Source organism: Protopterus annectens, chromosome 8.part0, assembly GCF_019279795.1.
Source record: "Protopterus annectens isolate FY-2018-M chromosome 8.part0, PAN1.0, whole genome shotgun sequence".
Lineage (NCBI taxonomy): Eukaryota > Metazoa > Chordata > Ceratodontiformes > Protopteridae > Protopterus > Protopterus annectens.
Window position 1 is genome coordinate 1,312,074,214 of NC_056741.1, and position 9,394 is coordinate 1,312,083,607.

The window sequence follows — 9,394 nt, forward strand, 5'->3', positions numbered from 1 at the left end:
ATATAGAGAAACTGTGTTTTTTTGCAGTAGAGTTTTGTACAGATTTTTTTGTGCTGAGTGGAGATGAGTGCCTCGTTGAAGTTTTATTAGTAGTGAAATGAAATGGAGGTCAGTTGTTTGTTTCGTAGGCAACAACAAGGAATTGACAGTAAAGCTTTTATTAAGTGGATCTGGGTCTGAAGCAGCATATTTTGTTGGAGATGGTTTGGAGGGTTGTAGCATTATTGATGGACACTGTAGCAAATAGCAATGAACCATACTCCTGCTGTCCAAAAAGGATGCCCTTGCATGTGGCTGATCCAGTGAGTTGAGAAAGAAAGTTAGTTTATTTTGCCCAAAAGAGCCGGAAGTTGATTTTTTATCCAATTTTCTCAGTGTGACTTTGAAAGTAAAGGGACTGGTCCAGCCAGAGTATTTGAAGGAGGAAGTAGTTTCCATGCTGTGATTATGTTTGTCTGGTGGGTATTGGAACCTTTTGACAAGTTTTTGTGGGTCTCAGAGATCATTGTTTTGTTTTAGTTTTTATAGATCATTCAAAGAAAGATGCATCCAACAATTCTGACTACCACAATAAAACTTATTTGTTCATAGGTGTGTACTAGGCTAATGGCCCTGGAACCTTAACAAGCCTAGCCCATAGAATTGCCTTGGCTTTGTGCCGCCCGATGTTAGTTCCCAGTGCCTCTATCTAGTAGAGCCACTGGAATGATCCCTGGGGTGAACTTTCTATTACCCATCCAGTCATCAAGATTTCTCTTGAAGAGGGCCAGTGAGGTGGTCTGCTTGACATGTATGGGAAGTTTATTCCACAGCATGGGCAGTCTCTGGGTTATGAACCTGGCACTCCAGCATGTTCTGTTGATTGTGGTAATAAGGTTGAGGTCTCTGGAGTGTGTGGTGCAGAGAGATTGGGATTTCTTTAGATGCAGCATTTCTAACACAGCTGGGTCAGACATGACTTTGTAAGTCAAGCAGAGATCGTCTCTTAGTAGGCAATATGAAACAGAGAAAAGCTGGAGATTTTTGAGTCTTTCCATGTAGGGCATGTGTTTATGGTCAAGGATCCTCTTTGTGAGGTACTTTTGTGGCCTCTCCAGCTGTTGCAGGTGTCTAGTGAGGTACGTGCCAAATGGGGCATTATACTCAATGATTGGTCTAATGAGGGAAGAGTAGACAGAGACAATGACCTCTTTCTTCCTGGATGCAAAACCCTTGGTAATGAGAAGTACCACATAGAAGGACTTTCTGACCACAGTGGCAATTTGGTGGTCGAAGGAGAGGTTACTGTCAACCTGCATCTCCAGATCTTTTATAATGCCTTCAGTGCTCAGTGGACTGCCATCGATGTGGTAATTGAGTTTTTCCCAAAGGGGATAATGATGCATTTTTTAGCATTGACCTTAAGGTCATGGCTTTAACACCAGTCATTTGTCTCGGTGAGGCCTTTCTGAAGAATGTCTGCATCACTTGGGGAGTTAATAATGGCTCCCAGCTTGCAATGGTCTGCAAACTTGGTCAGCCAGAGTCCCCTCGTGTTGGCCTGGACTTCTGAGAAGTAGATGCCAAACAGGAGGGGACCCAGGACTGATCCTTGTGGGACTCCACGTGTGACTGATCAGCAGTCTCACTTGGAATCTGCTACTTTCACACTGTGGGATCTATCTGTGAGCCAATTTGCAACCCATCTAGTGATATAGGGGTTGATGCGTAGTTTGGTGAGTCTGTCTACAATTTCTGAATGGGGAATGGTTTCAAAGGCCTTGGCCAGATCGAGGTAGGCTGTATGAACCACCTTGCCCTCATCCACAGCTCTGGTGACTGACTCAAAGAAGTCCACCAGATTGAACAGGCATGACCTGCCCTTCACAAAACCAACTTGCATTGAGTCCAGGGTTTTGAGATTCCCTATATCCTTATTAATTAGGTCCATGATGATGCTCTCCATAGCATTACATATCAGACTCATCAGGCTGATGGGGTGATAGTTCCCAATGTCTGTAGTCACTTCCCCTGTATAGAGAGGGATGACTGTAGCATTGTGCCATTTGTAAGGGACAAAGCCTGAGGTAAGGCTGTGATTGAACAGGGCACATATTTGTGGTGCCAGTTCACTTTGAAGTTCATGTAGAACACATCCAGGGATATTGTCGGGTCCCATGGAAGCTGTATTCTTGGCCTTGAACAACGCAACTTTAACCTGTGCAGCAGTAATGCTGGGTGCCTGGCATTTTTCCAGTATTGTGATTATTCCTTTAGGGGAGGAGAGAGGTGTAAAGTTGGCACTGAATCTGTCGGCCAGTATTTTGGCAATATCTGTTGGCTCAGTATAGGCGGTACCATTGTACAGTAACTCAGAGCAAATCTGGGTATTTCCATGGAGATTTTTGGCATAGCTATAGAAGGCCTTGCGGTTGTCTTTACTATCTGCTGCAATTCTAACTTCATAGCTAGCTTTAGAGGATTTTATAAGTTGAGGCTAATGCAGGAGTTTTACCAGTCTTGGGACTTCACCTTTTTCTGCAACAGTCTCTTCCTTCTGTTGTAGAGTTTGTTTATGGCAGGGGACCACCAGATTAGCTTCCTTTTTTTTTGAGGAGAGCATCTTGGTTCTCTTGGGTATGGCTAGTTCCATGCATTTATGTACGTGTTCGTACAGTGCATTGATGTATGATTTGGCAGTCATGCAACTATTCTCCATTTGCATGGGGACTGTGAAGTTAGCCACCTCTGTTTTTAGAAGCCAAAATTAGCTTTGGAGAAGTTTTTCATGGTGATTACTTTTGCAGGGGGTGTGGATTTCCATGGTGATTAGTTTGTGGTCTGATCTAACCAGGGAGGAATTGACTATTGGTGTAGAGAAATGGTCACCCATGTTGGTAATAACCAGGTCAAGGATGTTACGCCCTCTAGTGGGGGTAAGAATGAGCTGGTCCAGGGCACTCGAATTAATAAATTCCAAGAAACGTTGGGCAAGTGTATTGGTGCATGAATAGTTTTCCTAGTTAATGGAAGGATAGTTAGTCACCCAGTATGAGGGTGTTGGATTGTACACTAATATTTTCAAGGGTGCTTAGGAAAGTGGAGTGAGAGTCTTGGGACATGGTTGGGTACCTATAGCAGGCTACGACCTGAATCTCTGTCTTTATTCACAAAGATGGTCTCTACTGAATTATATTAGTGCAGGCCTAAAGGATGCCTCGCACCCCTTTCTAAGATATTGAAAAAATACCTAGTCTGGGCACTGAAAATGCAGTTTTTACCTTTTTTAATCCCACCAGACAATAACTCATTGTTGACTGCTTTATATTTTTTCTTGATCTATCAAAAATATTCAATGTGGCCAGTCATAATCTCCTCATCTCCAGGCTATCGAAACTTCATCTTGCTGTGCTGACCCTTGGTTGATTCACTGAATGCTTTACCTGTTGTGCCTAGTCGGTTAGAGAGTATAATCAATTCCCTGTCCACTATTTACTGAACATGGGGTCCCCCAAGACATATGGATGCCTACTGTTTACTGTAGTTGTAAATAACATGCCCACTCAGTGTCAGCCAGCATTATTCAAGTCACCATTACTATACACTGCACCGAGTGTAAACCAGATGAGATTTACACTCACCCATTTTAATTTCGCAGTGTCCTACTCCCTGATTACTATTTCACCTAATCTGGTTTCTATTTGTACACGAGTATTGATTCACTGGGTTTCCCTGTGTTCAGCAGAGCTACAGAAGAACAACCTACAAATTTCATGGCATGAAAATCATGGCATGAACTGAGTACAGATGAGATTAATACAGATTCCCTTCTCCTCAACCACCCCTCCCAGATACTTGAAGCTGTTTTCCCCTCCATCTCATTTCTCAGTTTCTGATTTTCCCCATTTACTGCCATTACAAATGTCTTATCTGCACTCAGTTTCATCCAAAGTGCATTCAGTTTTGTATTCCATTTCTCTATCCTTTGCTGAAGTTTTTGCTCAGGAGTCTGCCTGTAGTGCCACATTGACTGCATACAGCTACTCTGTTGAGCTGTCCCCTCTGACCTATTTGCTAATATTGTCCATCACCAGTATGAACAGCAGTGGGCTCAGAACTGAATCCTGACATGCACCTACTCCCACTGGGAACTCTACTGTGAGACTAAAGACTATTTGTACTTGAGTCATTGCGTCCTTGTACATAGCCTGCAGTAATTCTACCAATGTTTCTGGGACTTCAAACCATCAGAGAACTACCCTAATCAGCTGTCATGGGACCTTGTCATATGCTTTGTCCAAGTGTAGGATGCCCCATCAGACCCTTTCCTCATCTATAGCTTCTTCTCTGTCTGTCTCTCTGCAAACAACAGGTCAGTTGTCCTGCATCCTGATCTGAATCTGAACTGCTCATGTCCCATCTTACTTTCTACTACTCTGCAAATGTATTTATCAGTCACCCTCTCCACAACTTCCATGCCATGTGACAGGAGTTTGACGCCTCTCTAGTGCTCACAATTGTGAATGTCCCTTTGTTCTTGAACACTGACACTATTATACTTATTCTGAAGTCATCTGGGATATGTTTTTTCTCCTTACTGCTATGAGTACCGTCAGGAGCCATTTCTCCCCAATCTCACCCGATATCTTTATCGTCTCTGCTCTGACCTCATCTGAGCCTGTTGCTTTCTTTGACTTCATTTTCCTTAGTGCTGTTCTTACTTCTTCTGTGGTTGGCTCCACCTTTTCTTTCATCGTATGTTGTGTTTGAGGCAGTACCGCTTCTGTGTGGTATTCTTCATTTAGAAGCTGCTGGAAGTACTCCTTCCATTCCCTTGATGCCTTGTGGACTGGTGAGCAGTTTTTTGTGGCATCCCTTATGAAGGGTATCTGACTGTCCTTATCTTTCTGTCTTTGCGTTGCAACCTGTTTATTTTCTCTGTACCATCTATTGAGTCACTTTCCAGAAGCTGGTAGAGTGCCTCTGATGTCATGCTGTTTGCTACTGCAACTCCTGTCTTAGCCTGTTTGTAGCCAACCTGTATGCCTTCCAAGCCTGGTCCATCTTTTTTTCTCCCACTTTTTCCTGCACTCCTTCTTTCTTTTGATGACTTATTGGACTTCTGCACTCCACACCAGCTTTCCTTATGTACCTTATTTCCATACCTGGCATGGCCGCATATCTGTTCTGTACTTCTCACACATGCTGTTTTGAGGTGCTGGAGCCCTGAGTAATTCCTTGAACTGTTGTGGTTTCTCTGCAGTCAACTTGTGGGTCCTCAGGCTAGTCTCTATTAACCTTAGAGCCTTCTATGACCACTGCTTGCAGCTGATTGTTGTAACCAATAGTTTATGCTGTGGGCCAGCTATTTCACTGTGGATAACATTGCAATCATGGATTTTACCCCAGTACACATTTTTTGCTAGAAGAAAGTCTAACAGAGTTGTATGTTTGTCACTTTTGTATGTAATGCTGTGACTGTCTCTTTTGCTGAACCATGTGTTGGTCATCATCAAGTCATTTGTCAGAAATCTAGAATGGTCACTCCATCTTTATTCCTGTTGTTCCACCCATGTAAACCCAGGCACTTCTCATATCCTGTTCTGTTTGTCCTGATATGCTCATTCAGGTCAGTCATTATCAACCCTAATTCATGTTGTCCTGCTTTATCTCGTAGGTCCTGCAACTGTTGTCTGAATGCATTGTAGTATTGGAAGAATTTGGCTGTGTGCACATCTGTTTAACAAGGTATAAATAAAAGTAAGAGGTCACTTAGTGCTGATTAGGAATATGTCCATCAAGAGGCATGATTACATGCTCATCTAAAGGTAAACTGTATAGCATACAGGGAGTTTCATACTTCATACTGGTTAAACTTTCATGGGATTTTAAATTGCAAATGTGTATCCTAGACCATGAATAACAGACTCTGTAACAACTCCAAGAAGATTTTGGCATACCCCTTAGTTTTCCACTTATAGAACCCCTGCAAACCCCAAATATAGGAGGATCTGTTTAACTTGCTTAACAGTAAAGAATGCTGGGTAATTGTTCATTGAAAAACAGTACCAGCTATCCCATACAGTACCAACATTTGCCTTTCTGTTATCCCTAGAGCTTAAAGGTCTTTGTCTTTTTTATTGCTTTTTTCCCTTTATTTTTTGTGTTGATATACATTTTTCACTATATGCAGTGTCCTTCTTTGTGTGGATACCAAGATGGTCAGTGCCATCTGTCATGGCCGCAGTCTGATTTTTTTTCCTCCGTTATTTTTAGATTTCTAGAGATAATGGTTGCCAAAGTTAATGAATCAGTTGAGAGACCCTGCTGCATTTTTGGAGATGAGAACCAGACCATTCTGTCTGCAAGTGGAAAAAATGTAAATCGTATTAATGTAGGTATTGTAGGCTAGATGACTGGGTGGATATAAATCATTCTGCAGTGGTAAATATGGCTGTCACTGTCTTGTGCTTTGTCAGTTGTAAATGTATGCAGTGAGAGTAAGTAAGGGCAGTGAGATTCTGCTGTACAGGATTTGGGCTGGCCCACTGGAAAGTCTAATACTACTAACCAGGCATTTATAGTGGATCCCGTATTTGCTGAGATGACGCCATACTCATCTTCCTCATTTGGTAATAAAAATTATGCAGAGTATGCAAAGGCAAAGAATCTGGGGTACTAAAACTATAAAAGGAATGCAGTTGATATTCGTAAACATGTGATCCTATGAAATCTCAGCAGAATACTTCCTGTTATAAGATTTTTACACTCCAACAGATTTAGTTTCTCATATAGCATTTTATGTTTGATCACCTCTTCCCGTGAGAGGGAGAGAAATTGCATGCACTTTAAGACGGCGATGGGTTTCTCTGCAGTGAAGGCTCTCAGGTGACTTGGGAAGCATGGCAGTTTTTCTTGGTTTAGTTTGATACTGAGATGTAGCTATTCAAACTTTGCATCCAAACATGCAGACAGATTGCCACATATGAAAAATGCAAGCTGCTCTCCCTAGCAAGTCTGTCATCCTGTTAACAGATGCATTGGGTAATTTGTATCCATTTACAATGCCAAGATTGCTTCCCATTCCACTGTGCTGCCTGTCTGAATCCTGGTCAGAATTTAGGAAGAGTGCATCTTATTCTTGTATGCTAAGTATTCTTGCAGGATGAGCCATATTCATGGACTTCATCACTGTACAATATATTTTATAAAAATCGCACATGCATCCCCAAAGTTTATATTTTTACTGTTGATCTTTTTCTAGTTTTCTAGGGATGCATATGGAAGCACATCAATGAATTTTATATCATTCATTGATCCCCCCCTTCACATGTTGCTTTAAATACATGCTGCTGAAGAAATCTTTGGGACCCTCATTCACGAATGCTGTTATGCAGTCTTGCCCTCTGTGGCTGAATGAATCTGATAACTCAAGTGAACCATCTGTACAACACCATTCAGTTCTTTGTGCCCCTCCCCATACACACATAGATTGAGATGGGCAGTGGAATGTACTGTGTCATTTGCATATGTACTGTAGCTGTGTCTTGTCACAGCTTGCACAGTATGGGACTCTGCACAGAAGGGCAGCACAGTATATATGGGCTTTATCTGAGAGGGCTAAGAAGCTTCATCCTGTCGTCCATGGTTTGATTCTCTCAGTCTTTACTAGTGCACTCCATCATTCTGAGCAAGTAGTTTAACAAGAAAAGGCGCTTCCTAGTCATTCCGGGTCTTGTGTCTAATGAGCTTAGCCAGCTGGTAAATTAATAAGTAGTTAGAGTTTGCAGAAGTGTACAGCGAGTGTGAGGGATGTGTGCAAAACCACTGTTGAATTTGAAAATGCACAAGTGAGGTCACGACAGGGGGAAACTCTCTTTTCTATGTGATACAGTATGGGGTTGGGAGGTGCTTTACCCCTCCTCCTCTTCCTTGCAAAGTCAGGATTTAAATTCTACTTCAAACTTCATTTTTTTGACTTAAGAATTTGAAATATTAATGTTCATGACCCATGGTCATGAACTTGAGCTGTAATTTAATCTGATTCTCTACTTCACCAGTTAATTTATCATGATCCTCTACTCCATCAGTCCGAAGGAAATAATCCAGCAGATGCTTATTCTTTTCCACCACTGCCATTGATTGGTGATTTGGGATTTTATTTCTTATAATCAGCTCACTAGAGGCATAAATATCACAGCAACTAGTGATGTTTCCTCCACACTTGGTTTTCCCCAGTTCACTCCTCAGCTGGGCTGCCTTCTGTACAGAGTCTGCATGTTTTTCCTGTGTCTGCCTGGGTAGTTAAAAGTGCTGCAGCTGCCTTCCACATCCCAAAGAAACCATTATGTAGGTGAATTGGCATTCCTTCCAGTGTGTGTGTGTGTGTGTGTGTGTGTGTGTGTGTGTGTGTGTGTGTGTGTGTGTGTGTGTGTGTGTGCACATGCGTGTGTGTGTCCCCTGTGGTAGGTAGGTAGTTCCTCTGCCTTATAGTCATTGATTGCCAGGATAGACTCCATCTTCCTTGTGAACCTTAGCTGGATTAAGCAGGTAATCAGACAATGGATGAATGAATGAATGAAAAAAAATATCATCACCCAGGCTCCCTACTGAAATGTTTGCAGTCGTAACGCTGAATGCCCACATGCTGAAAAGGACTGAATACACAGGAGAAGAGCAATTAGCAAACATTGGTCTTCTCCTTTACACTTATTTTTTTGCAGGGGGATAAGTTCCCCATACCACATGAGCTCATATATACTAAATCTGAGATCACTATACTTCTGAGAAAAAGGGATATTTAGAGAAATGGCTGTATCCTACTTGGCATATGTAAGTCCGTTTGTTTAGCCATTCAGTCTCAGCAATTCAGAGGTCCCAGCACATCAAGTGGTTATCTGTTGCTCAAAGTATATATATATATATATATATGTATGTATATATTTTATTTTTTTTTTTGCAAGAGCCTGTAATAGGAACAAAGAGAATGCAGACCTTTTTATAGATACCATATGCACCAGTCGACTGGTTTGTGCTACATCTTTTTTTTTACCATTTGAAAATCCTGGTATAATCTTTGTTTTTATTTTTGTCAGTCTTTATTGCTTTTGTTCCTATATAAAGCACACTTGGTCTTTTCCTCCACTGTTAGTCTTCATCACTTCTAGGACTGATGAAGTCCAAGCACAATGTTTTATATGGTGAATTGTTTCTTTGTGTTGCTGTTTAATTCCACTCCTTCAGTTATGATCTGCTTCTTCCACATTCATGTACTAACCCCAGCCATCTGCCAGACTTGAAGCTGAGTAGATTAATGTCTTTCAGACCCTCCTCATTTCATGATTGTCAGGCTGTGCATGTGACATTAATTTCTTTGAAGCATTGCTACCCTTTGTATCTTTATGGAAATGTGACA